The sequence below is a fragment of the Monodon monoceros genome, unplaced genomic scaffold, assembly GCF_005190385.1.
Source record: "Monodon monoceros isolate NGI ecotype Baffin Bay Population unplaced genomic scaffold, NGI_Narwhal_1 Super_Scaffold_21, whole genome shotgun sequence".
NCBI classification, from domain to species: Eukaryota; Metazoa; Chordata; class Mammalia; order Artiodactyla; family Monodontidae; genus Monodon; species Monodon monoceros.
In genome coordinates this window covers 37432420-37451595 of record NW_021703778.1, presented here as the reverse complement: position 1 = coordinate 37451595, position 19176 = coordinate 37432420, and the positions used below count along the sequence as shown (strand labels likewise).

Sequence of the window (19176 nt, the reverse complement as noted above, 5' to 3'; positions counted from 1 at the left end):
AACCATGTTCTTCTCCCCTGTCACCCAACGTGCCCACACACCTTGGCAGAGGGATCGTCCTCTCCTGCTTGAACCTGGTCTCTGGCTCCTCACTGCTTGTGGAATGAAACCTCAGCTCTGGCTTGAGCCTGAAAACCTTCTGTGGACTTGACCCTCTGGCCTCTCCTCTTTCCAATGCCCGATGTGGCTCCAGTTGTGGGCATATCCCCAAACTCCCTGGACTTTTTCATATCTCTGTGCCTTTACCCATCCTGTTTCCACTGCCGGGAATGCCTTTCCTCTCCCTCCTGTCAAACTCCTACTCATCTTTCAAAATCCAGCTCAAACATCACTGCCTTCTCATGAACAGGCAGCCCCTTTCCCCCGGGTGCTTCCCTGGCCTCTGGTTCACACCTCTATCACAGCACTTAAGGCCATCTATGTGTTCAAAAGTTTCTCACTAGACCTAGGCACCTCAAGGGAAGCCTCTGTGACTTTGTACACCCCTCCATGCCTAGCTCAGGGCAGAAGCTCAACGCTGGCTAAATGAATGACAATGTCCACAATCCTTGCCTTGGCTTATAGGTCTAGTGTGATCTAGCCTCCAATGATTCTCTGGTCTCATCTCAAGCCTTCTCCCCCTGTTGCTCTGCCCCACTGGCCTCTTTTGGTTTCTCAAGCCCACCATCTCTTCCTTCCTCCACCCCCCCTCCACCCTCACCCTCACCCTCACCCTCGCCCTCACCTCACCCTCACCCCAAGCTTCTCTTTGGGCCTGGACAGCTTCTGTCTTTCCTTCACATACCACCCACTCATCCTGGAAGCTCACTTCAGCGATGCTATCCCGGGGCAGCTCTCCCAGCACCCCCAAGACTCAGCGCCATGAGGATGGTATCCTCCACACCAGGCAAACACCTAGTACACAGCAGGCAGGTAACACATGCTCGCAAAATGGAGCAGCCATAAGAAAGCGAGAGGCAGTGGTTAAAGACCGAACTCGGCGTTAATTCAGACCCTGGATCCTCGGCACAGATTTCCCCTCTATGCCTCACGTTCCTTCTTGGGCTCCTAGATTGTGCATACAAACCACTTTTGTGAGTTTTGCCATATCTGTGATCCTCCTGTACATTATTTAGTTAACATTTTTCTTTAAATAAATTCACTACTTACTCTCCTTCTGAGCAATAACGACCAAGAAGTCATGGTTGGATGTATTACGTTATATTTTTTCTGATTCACATTTCAATTTATGACTATTGATTTTAAAACTATTCATCTAGGTAGCCACTACAATCACCTTGTTTAGCTGCGCTCACTTGGGGAATCACTGCTCCACCTTGTATGATTCTGGGGTGGCATCACCTGCAGACTGTCTTTGGAGTGGAAGATTTCTGCAGGCGAGCAGAATGTGTGCATTCCTTTTACCATTCATTTCTTGATGGGGGAGAAGCTGAGTATCCAGCCCCGGTCTCAACCAAAGCAACCTTCCCATCTATGGGTTTATTTATTTCTGCCCTGCCTATGTTTTGGTCCGGGAACAAAAGTTCTAAATTAAAAAAAAAAAAAAAAATTAAGGTTGACAACAATCATGTTAGAGAATATTTGAGGCATAGCCACTCGTGTAGAAGACATTAATTGAATGGGAAAAGTCAGCTTTATCTCAGATATGGGGGTACAAGTTGCCTTGAATTCAAACATGACAACGCCAGGAGCCTGGGAGGGGCTGTAGTGGGGAAAGCCAGGACCAGCAGTCAGGCAAACAACTGTGCAGTCCCAGCTCCCTCACAGATCGCTGGGTCTTGGGGTAAGCTGCTGCTCATGCTCGCTCAACACCTCCCCGCCCTATCCTCCTCAGCTGCAGGGCTGTGCAGGCTGGGAGCTATGGAACAACCTGAAGCCCATCTGTCTGCTCTGAAGAAGCAGCGAGTTAGGAGCAGGAATGAGGCTGGGGCCCCAGTGCAGGGCACATTCTGGCCCCTCCAGCCCCTGGCCTTCTCCCAGACTTCTGAGGTCTCCACCCACAGCTGCGTGAGGCTGGGCCTGGGCCAGCCCCCAGGGTGCTTCCTCTGGGAGCCTTGGACATTGTCCATCCTGTGAGAACCGCAGAAGGCCCTAATGGGAAGTCAGCTCCTGTTTTGGCCTCTGGAGCCCAATGCAAGGGCACTCAGGAGCGAAGGAGCAGAAGGGGCCCTCTTGGAGTTGGGGAAGTACACCAGCCTTGGAAGGGCCATTCTGGGCTGTGGATCCTGTCTGGAAACTCCCATCTGTGTAACTGAACAGATAATCACCATCAGGATAATCACCACCATTTGGCTGTTGAGAAAACCAAGGCACAGGGAAGTTAAGTGACTTGCCCAAGGTCACACAGGCTAGTTAGTGGCAGGTTCTATTGCTTAACTATATGTGCCTCCCAAAGCATCCTCTCATACAGCTCCCCACATTTCCTACTAGGCAGTGCCCAGGAGGGTTAAAAGACCACAGGAGGAGACACACACCTTTTAGCATAACAACACATGACAACAAGTTAAGGAAGGCCAATCTGGGCAGGATGAAAGACCTGATCATCTTTTAGGGGAACTGTGTGTCCCTTCTTCTGAATTTTAGAGGCACACTAAGGGACATGGGGCAGGAGTGGCTGCTGCAAGGAATAGCTGAGAGACTGGCAACCTGGTGGAAGTCAGCTTGGGGGCTCTACAAAGGGGCCATGAACTCCCTGCCCCCAGACCAGGACTGGGAGCAGGGGCTGGTTCTAGGAAGTAGAACTTCTTATCAGAGGGGGAGCACTGTGCTACCAGACACAGGTCTCTGTGGAGGACCCTGGCTTGCCTTCAAGGGTGCACCCGAACCACTGTAGCGTCTCCAACGATGGACACCCAGGGTTGGGCCCAGGCTGGAGGTGACGGCTGTTGGCCTGTGTGAAGGAAGGCACCCAGGGGACTCAGTGTGAACAGCTGGCCTACTGTCCCTGCCATCCCTCCTAGACTCTCGAATAGCCCCCAGCATGGGGTCCTGGATTTTCCACCAGAGCCAGAGGCCCAGGAACTAGGCCCCATTCCAATACCCTGATTGATGCCTTCCCACGTGGGGACCCCCCACCTGTCTTCTCAGAATGCTTAGCAATAAAACTCTTGAAGCAAAGGGGCTGGAGGACTTGGCTTAAGGGTTGTGGAAATGGGAAGGAGCTTATGCCCCACTCCCTAGAAGGCTCTGGGGGAATCACAGGGCAGGTGGCCGGTCTGCCTCACACAGTTGATCCTGCTTCTCCATCTGTGAAGTGGGAGCAGCTCTCTGGGGTAAGCTTTCTTCCACTGATAGTCTAGCTTTACCCTAGGGCTTTTTAGGGAGGTGGGCTAGTGGAGGATGCCAGCCCACTGCCAGAGAGGGGCGAGGCACCCTGCCTTCCCCACCTCCCCTGCCCCCAATGTGTCCAAAAGGGATCTTTGGTGGATTGGAGGCCCATTTCCACTTCCGTGTGACCATGACCTCATTTCTCCCCTCCCCCACCTCACATATCTACAGCCAGCTCCTCAAACACAGACAACCAACGGAAGGGCCCACCTAGTCCAAGACTCTGCTTTTACAGGTGAATAAGGCAAGGCCCAGAGAGGTCCAGGTCAGTTAGAGACTCAGAGACTAAGCCACAATCATACCTTAGGCCTGACTGAGAACAGTGCTCTGACAATTCAACCACACTGCCTGGTTGGTGCAGTCCCTGGGCTGGGTTGGAGGGAGGAGGCGGATTCAAGTTACAAAACCCAAGGCATGACCCAACTGGGGCACCCGTGCCCACTGCACTGCTGGGGGTTTGGAGGTGCAGAGTTAGGGCCCCACTGGCTCATCTGGAGCACCCCTCCGCAGAACAAGTGCGGGCTGCAGTAGGAGCATTGCTCTTCTCGGCTGCCAGGGAGTGCTGGAGCGGGCGCTCCGTTCCTGCCTCAGGAGAACCCGCGAACTATGGGGTTGTAAGGAGCAAGGGAGACGACGCTTGTTCAGCGGGAATTCCCTTTAAGCGGTCGGGGGGAGGGCTTTGGACGGAGGCAAAACGTCCAAGGTTAGCTAAGGGGGACTCCTACTGCGGCCTTGACCCTGGACCCCCCCCCCCGCTCCTCCTCTGGGGGCTGTATAGACCCCAAAGGCTGGCCGGGATTCCGTTCATTTTTGGCTCCGCCCCACCCACTACGAGTCTGAGCTGCGGTGCCTCACAGTCACCACGCTCGCACCTCTGTCCCCACACCACCCTGCCTCAGACGCCAGCGGGGTAGAGTCCGCTGCACCAGCGGGGTCTCTCCATCTGCCCTCCCCCAGAGGCGCCGGCAGCTGCCCTCCCCGCCCTGGGGACCACCTCTCCAGGTGGACGGCCCCCTGCCCGGCTGATAGGCCCGCTGCGGAACCAACTCGGCCGCGAGATCATAGCGGGATCTCAGCCAAAAGAATTCTTCGCTCTCCTTGGACCTCAGTGTACCGGTCTGAGAAGGGGGCGTCGGCAGGGACGTCGGGGTCTCTGCGCGCGCTTGCGTCGATGTTCCTTCCTCACTGTGGCTGCCGCCCCGCAGCTGCCCCGCAGCCCCTCCGCGCCCCGCAGACCCTCTCCACCGCGCTCCACTTGCCTGTGGCCGCCAGGGCGCCCGACCCTGACCTGCTCGGAGCCTCCTCTCCCGAACGACGAGCCGGACCAGCCACGGACACTACCCACCAGGACCTGACTCCTCCTTTCCCCTTCTTTGTAAAGGGAAGTAACCTGACCCGACCACTACTCCCGGGTTAACCTCTGCCCCCCCGCAGCTCCGCCCGGATTCCTCCCCCGCCTGCCCGCAGCCTCCCAGGAGCACCCCAGATAGGGAGCCGGTCCAACAACGGCCGGCCCGCAGGCCCTGGAATTGCTCTTCGGTTCCAGGTCTCCCGCTTCCACACCCCACCCCACTACGCCCCCCAGCCCCGCTGTGGCCGGAGCCCCAGGGCCCCGCCCCCCCCATCTGGACAGCATCTGCCCTTGGGGGAGGGACACAAAGCCTCGCCCTTCGAGTTGGGGCGCGGGGGGTGGGGGGAGCCCCACTCATTCAAAAAAATAAACTGGGCATCCCCCAGAGATGGCTGTTCCCGATAATTGAATGTCGGCAGCATAGAATTTAACTTTTGTGATACCTGGGGCTCATCATTAAGAAGGCAGAGAAGCAGCAGGACCTAGCAAAAAAAAAAAAACACCAGAGCCAGGAGTATGTTGCTTCTAGAGGCTGTGCAGCCAGGGGCAGGGCACTCCTCTTCTCTGGGTATCTTTTTTACTGGGCAGTACCAGATGATATTTGTATTCCCTTCCTATGGCTGCTGTAACAAATTAACACAAACTTAAAACAACGCGCTTATTATCTTACAGTGTTGTTAAGTCAGGTCCAAGATGGATCTCACTAGGCTATATTCAAGGGTGTCCACAGGGCTTCCTTCTAGAGGCTCTACAGAACATCCATTTCTTTGCCTTTTCTGGCTGCCCACATTCCTTGGCTTGTGGTCCCCTACCATTTTCGAAGCCAGCAGTGGCCTATCCAGTCTTTCTGACATTGTATCACTCTGACATTAACTCTTCTTTGGCCTCCTGCATCTGCTTTTAAGGATCCTTGTGATTACATTGTGTCCACCCTGATAATCCAAGATAATCTCCCTATTTTAAGGTTAGCTGATAGCAATTTTAATTACTCTTTGCCACATAGCAAAGCATCTTCACAGAATCCAGGGATTAGGACAAGGGCATCTTCAGGGAGGGGGCATTACTCTGCCTACCATAAAGTTCAAGATACCTTCCAGAATCTCAGGTTTAGAAGCAAATTTTGAGATCACCCAGTCTAATTGACTCTCCCGCATCCATTACTGGGATCTGTGGGACAGTTTAGCACTGCATCACCATGGTCCAAAGTGGTTGCTTTTTGACTGACATGCACTTTCTCTTCCTTTAGAAACAGCACAAGTGGGCTAGGGTGCTCTTAGTAGCAGCCTTGCTTCCCCTTTCTCATTTGTTCCTGTGCTCTGAAAAGACAGGTCACAAGTTTACTGGAGTATAGAATTGTATGTAAAGTAAAAGTTGGCTCTGAGTGATACCCTAGCAGCTACTCTGGGCCTCCAGTCTCATGCTGCCTGGCCCCCTCCTCTAGCATATTTGACATAATCCTCTCTATGGCTGACAAGCCAAAGAAAGGCTCAATCAGGCCAGGAGAGAATCTTCCATTCTGGGTCCCTGCCTTTCTGCTTTAGGCTCTGAGGGCATTTTGAGAGTAATACACAAGCCACTGTGGCAGAAATGCAGCCCGACTTTCTGGAGAGCAGTTTGGGGATGGAAACGAAGTTCACTTTCAGGAATTTAGCCTGATGAACTAGAATATTCATGGACAAGGCTTTTACTGCCTTGTATTATTTATAATTCAGGAAAAATCAGAAATAGCCCAAATATGCAGCTATAGGTGATTGGTTGAGTAAATTATGGTCTTCCCATGTAATGAAATACTATCCCACCATGAAAAACAAATCATGTTTTATAACTACTGAATGAAACCATGGGAGAATTTTTTTTTTAATCCCAGAGTGGGGAAGTCCTTTATAAATATTATACAAAACCTGAAGCCTCAAAAGAAAAGACTGATAAATTTGACTCCAAAAATTTTTTTTTTTTCTGCAAAACAAACCACCACAAGCAACGTCAATAGGAAAACTTCATACTGGGGGAAAAATTAGCCTTATCTTGATCACTGTTGGAGCTCAGAGGTAGGTACACTGGGAGTTCCTTATATCGTTCTCATTACTTTTGAGTATGTTTTCAGATTCCTGTAATAAGGAGTTAAAAATCATTTAAGCATATACAAACTTCTGTATGGCAAAAGATGATTATTACATGGGATTATAATATTTGCAACACATACAACAAAGAATTAATATCGATAATGTTTAAAAAGTTCCTACAAGGTGATTTTTTAATTGAAAACTGGCAAAAACTCACAGAAGAGGAAATAGAAAAGGCCAGTCAGGGCTTCCCTGGTGGCGCAGTGGTTGAGAGTCCGCCTGCCGACAGGGGTCACGGGTTCGTGCCCCGGTCTGGGAAGATCCCACATGCCGCAGAGCGGCTGGGCCCGTAAGCCATGGCCGCTGAGCCTGCGCGGCCACGGCAGTGAGAGGCCCGTGTACCGGAAAAAAAAAAAAAAAAAAGGCCAACCATTGCATGAAGAGATGTTCCACCTTAGCTGTACTCAGGAAATGCAATTTCAAAACAATGAGATGTCATTTTTTGCCCATGATACGGGCAACGGTTTAGACTATTGATAACATCTAGAATTGGCCAGGGTATGGGGAACTCACGTTTTCATACACTCCTGGAGTCTTGTGAATTGCTCCGACTGTTTGAGAAAGTAAAATGGCAAGACCTATTAAAAATTCACATGCATATCCCCTTTGACTCAGTGACTCTGCTTTGGGGGCTTTATCCTAAACCCTGGAGAAGCCCAACCAGAACTCAAAGATGTGTAGGAGGAGGCTTATTGCAGCATTCCTTGTTACAGAAAAAACAAAAGAAAAAAAAGGCCAAAGTGTCCATAGAGTACCATTTAAACAAAGTATTAAACATCCACAGGGAACATTACACAGAAGTTGGAGAGATCAAGTTAATTCTGTTTATATGACCTTGGAATGATGTCCCTAGCATATTTTTAAGTTAAAAAAGCAAGAGCCAAAGTAATATATTTACTATTATTCATCTTCATAAGAACTTTCTTGGTGCATGTAGACTTATGTAGAGTCATGAGTGTTGGGTGGTGGAAATGCACCTGCCAAATGATTAATCTCATTGGCTTCAGTGAGGTCAACTTGATGCAGGGGGCTGGGGGGAGCAGGGCCGGGAGAGACTACCATTTTTTCCTTGTACACCTGTGCATTCTTTGAATTGTTAGAACAAACATACATCTGTACTATTTTTGGAGCACCCACCACAAAAACCATTAAAATACTACTTTAAAAAGAAAAGGAGATAGAAAAGCTTTGGGGAAGGGGGAGCTGGAAGGGGTTAAGGTTATTCACTCACTCATCCGGTTGGTCATACAGTCAACAAACATTTAAGGAGCACACACTGCCTGTGGGCACCAAGCTCGTCTCTGTGCAGGCAGGTGGCACCTGTCCTGGGGGACTCACGGTCTACCTGGGCAACAGCAGCAGGGATAGTAATGTCCACTGGGGCAGAGGCTGGGCCGGTACTGTTTTCTGCTGTGCCCCAGTGCCTAGCATGGGAATGGACACATATCAGATGAATGAATGAACCAGGTTCCACCCAGTTGTCATGACAGTGGGGAAGAAGGCCACTCTGTTGCCTGGGGAGGGCAGGAGAGGGCTATCAAAAGAGGGAACTAATTGGGTTGAGTCTTGAGGATTGAGTTGAATTATCCTGATGGACAGGTGGAAGAAGGGTGTCCCAAGCAGAGAGAGGGACCAGCATATGCAAAGGCAGGGGGTCAGGTGCCTGGTGGGGTATGAAGCTGGGGCAAGCAGGGACTGGACATTGAAGGCTTGAATGCCGTGGTAAGGAGTTAAGACTCTATGAACTCTGAGTAAAGGACACTGATGGAGTCAGATTTGTCTTTCAGAGTGAGCCTCTGGGGAGAGCATGCACGGAGGGGACCAGCATGGAGGGGAATCAGACTGGAGGCTGGAAGAGCAGTTGGGAGGCGTAGAGCCTCTCCAGAGGTGAAGGATCTCAGCAGCAGGCAGAGACAAAGGGGCTAGGGGATATTTAGGAGGCTTGGTACCAGGAATTGTGCATGGGTGGGTGGAGGTAGGGTTTTGGGGGAGAGAGGGAAGGGAACCAGTGCTGCAGCTTGGGCTGGAGAGGATGGTGCTGGAGTCAGCACTTCCTGGAGCTGAGAGTTTTTTCTTTTTTTATTTCTCATTGCTGTTGTTTTCAAGAATTCAGTTTGGGTTTTATTATAAAATTGATCAAAAACACATTTTTTGAAAAAAAAAAGAAAAAGGACAAAGAGCAGTTTTAGAGCTGACTCTCTTGGCAAGGCCGGAAGTGGGAAAGAGCCTGTTGTTGATGCGAAGTTGAGCCCAGCGGGGTCCCAGGCGTGGAAGGGACAGAATGGACTGGGAGCCTAGCGGGAGGGACAGCGGTCCCTGAGGCGGGGTGAGAGGGAGGGACAGGCCAGGCGGGGCAAGAAGGCAGGGCGAGCGCCGCTCCCCTGGGCTGGCTCGCATCCTAGTGCTGGCTCCACACCCCAGCCAACCACGCACTGGCCACAGGCTGCCCCGGGAGCCTCCCGAGCGCAGAGCAGGATGCTCAGGAGGCCAGCTTTGCAGGCAGACACGTGGCTTCCAGTCAGGGTCTGACACTTACAAGCTGGGCAACTACCTTACCCCTCGCCTTCGCCTTCCTCGCCTGTAAAATGGGAACAAGCCCTCGTCGAGCTGTTGTGAGAGTTACACGAGAAAAGCTGTGCATGGCGTTTACCAACGGACGGCCCACAGGAGCCCTCAGTAATGATTCCTTCGTGGATGATATCAGTGCAGTGCTCGTCTTTGACCCACTTGGCATAGCCCATGCCTCTCCCTGGGCATGTCAGCCTCTTTGTCTAGAAAGTCTCAGCTCTGGGGGTTTCCCCATCTGCCTTCTCGGTCACCCCTCCCGCGTCTCTTCCCAGGACCTGCCATCTCCTGAAAGTGCCCTTTTCCTGAGCCCCCTCCTGGACCCTGGCTCTCCCATCCCCCTGAGAGCTCCAAGCTTCTCCCCACCTCCCACCCATCGTCTTTTCCATCCGTCCCCCTCTGCAGGCCTTCCTTCTGCCCACCCAGCCTGAGCCCACCGCACTCCACCTGCCAGTCTGTGAGCCTCCTTTCCCGCCTGGCACCACCCCATGCAGTGGAGGAATCTCTGTAACATGCCTGTTTTCACCCCCACCGATGAGTTTCCTAGGGCTTCCACAAACTGGGTGGTCAAAAACAACAGAAACGTATTCTCACACTGGTATGGAGAGTCACCAGTCTGAAATCACAGTGTCAGTAGGGCCATACTCCCTCCAAAGGTGCTGGGGAGGATGGTTCAGTGGCTTTTCCAGCCTCTGGTGGCTCCAGGTGGTCCTTGGCTTGTGGCTGCATCACTCCAGTCTCTGCCTGGAGTCACGTGGCCTTCATCTCTGTGTATCTCCTATAAGGACACTTGTCATTGGATTTAGGGCTCACCTGAATAATCCAAGATGTTCTCATCTCCAGATACCTAACTTAATTACACCAAACACCGTTTTTCCAAATAAGGTCACATTCACAGGTTCCAGAGATTAGAACTTGGACATGTCTTTTTAGGGGACACCACTCAACCCACTACACTCAACAGGGCCCTGGGGCCCTCCTCAGCTTCCCCAGTCTCTTCCAGGCCAGCCTTGGTCCACTCCCCATGTGGCTCACCTGAAGCACACCCACCTGTCACCCCCAACCCTGCACTGCAGCCTCCCTCACCTCCAGCATCGGAAAGAAAATCACAGGCATCCTTCCCACCGGCCCTCGGGGCACCGCCTTCATGGCACCTGGGAGACCTGCTCCAACCTTCTGGCCTCCCAGGGCTTCCTCCTCTTGCTCTGGCAGCCTGAGACCTTTTCCAAGACTCTCTTCTCTGAAACTCGACTCTGGACAGTCAGCCCCGTCTCAGTCTCAGGGACATTTGCACTCCCAAGCCTTCACTTTCCTCACATATGAAGAGGAAGATCTGAGAGGAGGATCTGAGAGGCCCCTCAGGCTGCAGCATTCTGGAATTTCTCCTCTTCAGAGCCCTCAGGAAGCTTCAGGGCTTCCACCAGCCCAGCTTGTCCCCTAGTGCTCCAGGGCCCCTGAGAGGCGCAAACTGTTCTGGAAAGGGGTCAGCCTGCCCTTGGCCTCGGTCGTGGGAAATGGGTCAGTCCTCTCTCTGGTACTCAGTTCTGCACAAAACGTGGCCCCCAAGACAGGCTGCCCACAGGAGAACTGGGGCCATGGGCCCAGTGGTCACTGAAGCCTACTCCAGGCTCCTAGGGACCTGGAGCCTGTGCCTGGCTGGAGGTTTCAGGAAAAGGTGGGACCAGACCCTGAGTCCAACACTGCTACTTTCAGGGGGCGGGGGTGTGTGTGTGGACAGTAGCAGTTAAGGGTCAGGCTTTGTAATCCTGCCTGTGACACTTACTAGCAGAGCAACTCTGGGCAAGTATTATATCTTCTCTGCTTCCTCATTTGCAGGTAGTAATAGCATTTTACCTCTCAGGGTTGTGGTGAGGATTAAGGGAGGGAATTCACAAAAAACTTGTCAGGCAGCTAGGGTCGAATCAGGCTAGCCATTTTATCACCACCACTATAGGCGGCCCCGGGGCCTCCAGCCTGTGTCTGTACTTGCCTCTCCCTTCAGCCCCAGACCTGAGCCTCCTGTCCAAGACCCTAGGGCTCAGTGATGCGATGATTAAATGTTTAACAATCCGCAGGGGGTGGGCTTGAGGGGTTAGCACTGATTTAGCATTTTTCCCATGTCCATGGGGTAAATAATCCCACCAGTCCAAATTCAAGCTACCACAGGAGGCGGAGCTGGGAAGAGACCATCTCCCCCTAATAGACACAATGGTGTGCAGAACCATAAGAGCATAAACACCAGTCAGAGTGGGAACATAATTAGGAGGCCATGAGTTTTGAGTATTATAATCTTTGTTTTTCACATATTTTGTTTAATTGTAAGCATATATGATTTAATTTTTAATAATGGCTATGTTTAACAACTGATTCGTGAAATTCCTGAAATTTTAACAGCGGCTCTCCCATGTGGGTACCAGCTGGCTCCAGAACCCCACTGCTGCCATGCTGTGCCTACTCTTCCAGGAGACATGGGGCTGCTCTGAAAACCGTGGGGCCTGGCATCTGCCCACCTCCTCTCCCCCCACAAGGTGACTCTTGGGGAACACTGTGTTTAAGCTGGGGCTGTCTCTGGGGTTCCATATGTAGCCCATATTCATGCCTGGGGGCTCTCACCCCTGGACCCTTGGCCTGCCACTCAAACTCCTTTAGGGTTAAAAGGTACAGGTTTTGAATTCAGGCACACCTGGTTCAGATTCTGGATCCAGCCTTTAAGAGCTGAGTGACCCTCAGCAAGTAATTTAATCCCAAAGAGGTTCATTTTCCTCACCTGTAAAATAAGGATAAGAATTTTATTAGAATTCTAGTCCAACAGAGTTGAGTTTTCTATAAAAACAGTTTATTGAGGTATACTTGACATACAATAAACTGTACATATTTAAAGTCTGTAAGATCTGACATGTATATACAGTCATGTAACCATCTCCACACTTAAGATAATGAACATATCTGTCACCTCAAAAGTTTTCTCATGCCCTTTGTAATCCCTCCCTCTTGCCCCCCTCTTTCCCAGCCGGTTCCCAGGCGGTCACTGATCTGTTTTTTGTCACTATAGATAAGTTTATGTTTTCTAGAATTTTATACAAATGGAATCATTTGTGCCTGGTGCAGAGTATACACTCCAAATCCACAAGCTGCTGTAGCAGTCAGCTGAGGCTATGTTATACTGCAGCAACAAACAGCCCCCAGATTTTAGCATCTTACAACAAGGTTTATTTCTGACTCACATTACATGTCCGTCATGGGTTGGTTGCAGCTCTGCACTAAGTCAGCTCCACTCCAAGACCCAGGTTGAAGGAGCAGCCCTTATCTGGGACACTCACTGCAGGTCTCCTGGCAGAGATAAGAATGAACGTGGCAGCACCATGACTCCTGAAGTTTCTTTTTAGAAGTGGCACACCTCACTTATGCTCAGGTTATTGACCAAAGCAAGTCAGGTAGCCAAGCCTGATGTCAAAGGTATGGGAAGTGTCATGTTCCCCCAGGGAGAGGCAATAGATATTTTGAACAGTAATAATGTCTACCAGAGCCACTTTCACTATTATCATTGATATTGTTCTAGCTGGAGATCATGCAGAGGCTCCACACACGCGATCTAGCCTGATGTCCCCTGATGCACCACCACCCTGGGCTGGGTGCTCTCCTTCTCAAGGGTCAGGGTCCTCCCATTCACCAGTGCCCATCTCATTGATTTGGAAATTTAGAGACTAGCTAAGCCCACCAGGCCCCACATCTCTGTCATCCTTGGCCCCGGCTCACTCTGTGCACCCATCCCATCCCCCTGTCAGCCCTTCCCCCCCTTGTCACTGAGCCCCAGAAACCCTGGTTCCATGGCCCACACTCTCCTAATCTGGGCCTCTCCTCTGAGCTGGCTGCCTAAACTGGGCAGTGTCCCTGTAAGCCAGGGGTGCTCTATGCACACAGCTTCCCTTCCCTCCCACAAGCCCACCCTCCACAGGCATTGCCCACTGCGTCTCAGTCTCTTCTGACTCTGCTCCCCAAATCTAACTTACACTCACCCCAAATCCAGCTCCTCCATGGTGCCAGATAGAGCAAGACCTATCATCTGTGGCGCTACTCAAGCCCCTGGTCATCGCCTGCCTCGCCCATCCCCATGCTTCCCTCTACGCTGGATGACGATCCCCAAGTCCTATCAGTTCTCATCCTAGAATGCCCCATGAATCCTCCAATTCTCTCCACCTCCATGGTCTCACCCTGACCTGGTCACCACCAAAGGCTTCCTAATTGGACTCCTGGAATGTTCTTTGCTCCCTTTTCATCCATTCTCCTCACTAAAGCCACAGCCAAACTGGACACATACACCTCCCCCATGCCCAACACAGGCACACACAGACTACTCCTACCCTGGCTTCCTACTGTCCTCAGGATGGGCTCCAACACATTCCCTGCCTCCGAGGCCCCAGCTCCCCCATCACCTCCCTGATCTGTCTCCACTCCTGTCCTCAGCTACTTGCAGGCCCTTTGTTTGCCCAGTTCTCACTCTCTCTGGCCTCCCAGCCTCTGCAGGAAGTGACTAATTCCTTGAGGAATGAATGGGTTGTGCTGAGCCAGGAGGTCTTCCCCGCCACTCACAAATGAGCTCAGAACCCCTGTGCTTGCAGCACCAGCTCTGCCTACTGAATGCATTTGAGGGTTGAGAACACAGGGGTCTCTTCCAGCCGGGGAGGACAGTGTGTGAGGATGGGGTGTGTGGGGTGGGAGAGAGACCAACCAGTGACAAGGACGATGGTTACAACAATGACCTAACATTTATTCATCTCATACCATAGGCACTATCCCCAGTGCTTCCCAGAGACAAATTCTTTCTTTCTTTTTTTCTTAAACCTGTATTATTATTTTTTTTTTTTTTGCGGTACGCGGGGCTCTCACTGTTGTGGCCTCTCCCGTTGCGGAGCACAGGCTCCGGACGCGCAGGCTCAGCGGCCATGGCTCACGGGCCCAGCCGCTCCGCGGCATGTGGGATCTTCACGGACCGGAGCACGAACCCGTGTCCCCTGCATCGGCAGGCGGACTCTCAACCACTGCGCCACCAGGGAAGCCCCGTATGTGATTTTTTAATTGAAGTATAACAAGCCTAGAGAAAAATACAAAATCATAAATGAAGAACTCAATGAAGGTTCACAAAGTGAACACACTGTGAAACCAGCACCCAGATCAAGAAAGTGAGCTTTCTCAGCACAAGGAGCCCCACTCCTGCCCCTTCTTCTCTGTCGTTCTAGGACACCCACTATCCCAGCTTCTAAAATCATGCATTCACTTTGCCTGTGTTTGAAGTGCAAATAAATGAAACCATACAACCTACATGGTTTTCTGCCTGGCTTCTTAAGCCTGGTGTTGTGTTTGTTAGATTTTTCCACGTTGTTACATATAGTTGTAGTTTGCTCTTTCTTGTGGCTGTGTAGTAGTCCAGGGTACTTATTTATTCATGTGTTCCATTCTTGATGGGCATCTGGCTGTTCCCAGTTTTTGGTGATTACACATAGTGCTGTTAACATTTTTGTCCCCATCTTCCAGACACGCACACTAGTTTGACATCACTGAGTCATAGCATAAGCGTGTTCTAAATCCAGCGGATTCCACCAGGTTTCCCACTAGCTGTGTTCGAGGTTCTGGATTAACTCTAATCCTCAGGACAACCCTCTGCATGTGATGTGCTGGACAGGCATCTCTTCCCTGCTTGGCAAGCTCCTCACTGTGTGATGCTGGGGCCAGCCTCCTCTACTTGCTGCCCTGGCCCCTGGACCTGAGCTTCACAAATCAGAGGCACTGCCTAGGAGTCGGTCTATTCAAGGAAGGCCAGCAGGGTCTGTGGCCCCGGGGTCCAGTGTTGGCAGTGCTGGTGGCATGCCTCAGAGAATATTTTTCCTTGTGTCCTGGACAGCTTTGTTTTGGGCTTTCCACCTTTCCGTTGAGCCTGTGAGAGCTTCCCTATAGCCCTTTAGTAAGCTTCTGGGTTGGTGCTATTGTTTGCAACCAAGAACCTTGACTGATTCAAGGAAGCTGTTTTACTCCCATTTCACAGATGAGGAAACAGAAGCACAGAGAGGTTAGGTATGTTGCCCAAGGCCACACAGCTAGCAGGTGGTGGAGCCGGGACTCAAACCAAGTTTATATCCCATTCAGGGCTTTATGTCTCTATGATAAGTGCGTTCTCATACACTATTCCTACAACTGGAAGTAGGCAGCTAAACGACTCACTCAGGCTCACGCAGTGAATTGAGAAGCCAGGCCCCATGACTCCCACCCCACAGAGCTTCCTGCCCTCAAGCCTGGAGTAGGTGTGGAGCTCCATGCATGTTGACAGGGGAACAGCAGAAGTGTTCATTCATTCATTCATGAACAATCATTTATTTAACTGACAGCTAAAGTGGGTCAGGCACCATGCTAGGCACAGCAAAATAGCAGCAAAAAATAGTGAAAAGAACAGAATTTGACATCACAAACACTATCACGTCAGGTGATAAGTGCCATGAGAAACAGGAAAGGGCAGGGAAGTCCTCTGACAGCGACATTTGTGCAGAGACTCTCCTGAAGTGAGCGAGTGCAAAAGACCTGAAGACAGGCAGAGGGGTTGGCCAGGGCCAGGGCCTGGCACAGCCTGGAGTCTGAGGCCTTTCTGGGGCCTCAGGAGCCAAGATCAGCTCATCAGGTCTGGGCTGGAGCTGGGAGTGGGTGACCTGATAGGAAAGGGTTGTAACCCTGAGCACTGCGGCTCAGGGAGAGGCCTGAAAGGACGGCCCACTGTGGGCCACCAACCTGTGCCAGGCACAGCACGACGCCAGGTAGCATCACTGTATCACTTGCCTGTTTGGCACAGACCTTGGATCCAGGGATTTCCTTCCAATCTTGTAACATCGTCGTGCACAATAAACAGCTGATGGGTTGGTTGGCACTTCATAGGGCCCAGGTAGGCCCCAGTTGGTGGAGAAGAGGCAGGTAGAGGCTGGGAAACTCAGCAAAAAATGAGAGGGAATATCAGCAGAAAACACCCCAGAGTGCACAGTCCAGCATCTGAATGGGAGCCACCTCCTCATGGACCAGCTGTACCTCCCAGACACACAAAAGAAGTTCCGGAAAAGCTGGCTTAGCAATTAGCAGTTCAAATCCTAGCTTGCCTCAGCTAGATAAGCACTTTCCTAGCGAGAAAGGATTACCTTCCAAGCTGTGCATATTGCCATCCTTGGCAGGCAGCGACCTCAGGCCTGCCAGCCAGAGTAAGATTCGTGTGGCCTGCGGCCAGCTGGGGAGCCACTGGGAGGCTTGGAGAGGGGTCAAGGGAACGGCGCCCAGTGCCAAGGACTCAGAACTGGGAGGCTGGAGGAAAGCTTCAGTGCCAGGCTGCCCAGGGCAAAGACGGTGATCTTCTGCGGTGGGCGTGCCCTTGTGTCTCTTGGCCTCCAGTTTCACTTGCAGCTTGGAAGGGTCTAGGGGTGGGGTACGAGGAGGCTCCTTGCCCCTCCCACCTCAGGGCCCCAGCGGGAAGGGGCACACTGACTCACCAAGCCACAGTTGCCATCAACAGGGCCCCACCCAGGCCAGCAGAGGAGCGAACTGCAGCAGCTGCAGGTGTGGCAACCTCCTGGGTTCTCCTCTCTGTTACCACAGGAGAGGTAGGGCCTGGTGGCAGAAGCATCATGGACCACTAGTAACATCCCCAAGCGCCCATCTGGTACCTCCACTTGTCGGTGCCTGAGACAGGCCTGTTGGTAAATATTTTGAATATCACCTGAGCCTGGGGAGTCAATGGATCCCAGTCTTTGAAAAATTCACCTGGCTCCCTCTCCTCAGCTGCCGCTAAGGTGCTCAGTCCCTCTGAGGAAGCTTGGGTCGCACTGGGGTGAGGACCTCACTTCATCCGGCGACTAGCACCACGCCCGCCTCGCATTCGCTTGTACCATGGCCTCCATCTCGGAGCTCACCTGCATCTACTCGGCCCTCATCCTGCACAACTATGAGGTGATGGTCACGGAGGATCAATGCCCTCATTAAACAGCTGCTGTAAACGCTGACCTTTTCTGGCCAGGATTGTTTGCAAAGGCTCTGGCCAATGTCGACATCGGGTGCCTCATCTGCAAGGAAGGGGCTGGTGGGCCTGCCTGTCAGCTGGGGCGGCACCAGCAGGAGGTCCTGCCACCTCCACCACTGCTGCCCCAGCTGAGAAGACAGTGGCAGCGAAGAAAGAAGAGTCTGAGGACTCTGACGATGACATGGGCTTTGGGCTTTTTGACTGAACCTCTTTTGTAACATGTTCAATGGCTGAACTCTTAAAATAATAAATGTTTACCTGTACCTCCTCCTTTCTGTCATTTCAGCTGTGCCTTTATCCCATGGGTTTGTAAAGGGCATTCATCATCACCAATACAGAAAATAACCCCCAACCTGCCCTCTTGAAAGTGTGGTCCAATCCTAGGTGGGAGGGGAGGGCACCCCTATACCCAAGCACTCTCAGGCCAGGCTGATATCAGAGTTGAAAAAAAATGTAAGGTTTGCTCTTGAGAAAGCCTAAAGATCCCATTTCTCACAGGAAGCGTGGAGTCCCTATAGGAACCCAACCCTCGGCCAGGCCTGCTTGGCCAGAGGCCCTCACCCCCATCCTGGCCAAATGCTGACTCCTCCCACTGTGTCTTTGGGACCTCTCCCTTTCCCCCTGACTCTGGGGGAAGGGAATTCCAGGCTGTGTCCCCCACCCTTCCGGTCCCACCAATCCCAAGCTCGCTCTTCTATGTCTTCAACCTCCACTGTAAGCTTCACTTTCCAGAGATTCCACCACTTCCCTACAGCTTTATCCACCGATGGCCTATAGATATGGGCCACTGGTGGGGCCAGGCCAGTATCCACTGTCCCCATCATCCCTCTGCAGCCCCACCTTTGAGGTCTTCTGCCAGGACTTGAGCACTGCAGACATCCATCTCTCCTTCCCAGCACCACCAAACCTCTCCCAGCTAATTACATCTACTTCAGCTCCCATGTCCTCTGCAAAAATCCCAATGATGACAGCAGCCAGTGTTTATGGAGTCCTTTGTGGTCTTCATCAATTCTCAGTTAACCCTCAAACAGCCCCCTAAGGCAGGAGTTATTGGTACCCCTTTATGGATGTGGTCACTGACCTTCCGAAGGCTCTGTACGTCACAGAGCTAGCTTGTGACGCACACTCTTATACAACCACCTTGTGGGTGAGACCCACCCCACCACTAGGCTAGAGCCACCCCTTCCAAGTTCCCTCATTTCGCTGCCTTACTTAGAGGGCTTGGGGTGGAGGGGCAATGGCAAGACCAAGAAAGGTCATCTCTTCTAAGTCCCACCCCTTGGCCTCTCAGCAGGGGCCCTTCCCACTGTAAGTCCTCCATCGACTTAAAGTTGCTCCTCTGTCTAGACTCTCATCTCCCTTTCTCTGCCCACAGGCTGAGTCCTCTTGGCCACATCGCTCGCCCACATGGCTTCAACCACCATCTCTCTGGGCTGGATGTTCATTTCCTCTCTGCCCACTCCCAGGTTCCCAGCTGGCTGGTGGACATCTGCCCCAGATACTCTCAGGCAACTCCAGTGTCACATGTCCACATCCAAACTCTGGTCTTTCTCCCTCGCTGGTCCTCTGGTCATGTGGGCTCCACTGTCATCAGCTTTGCCTTTCTCCTCTCCCTCATCCTCCACAGGCCATCACCTGGTCCCTCTCTATAGGCTGTTCCCAATGCCATTATCCAGGTTCTTTCCCCAAATGCTGACTGAGCACGGGGCCCTGGAGAGCATAAGCTACAAGTTGCTGTTAGAATGAGTTACCATTTGTCTCAAGTA

General features: G+C 52.0%; 1 pseudogene; it reads left to right on the top strand.

Annotated features, from left to right (window-relative positions):
- Positions 1 to 17280: 17280 nt before the first annotated feature.
- LOC114904783 lies at positions 17281 to 17615 on the top strand (annotated as a pseudogene).
- The last annotated feature ends 1561 nt before the right edge of the window (positions 17616 to 19176 follow it).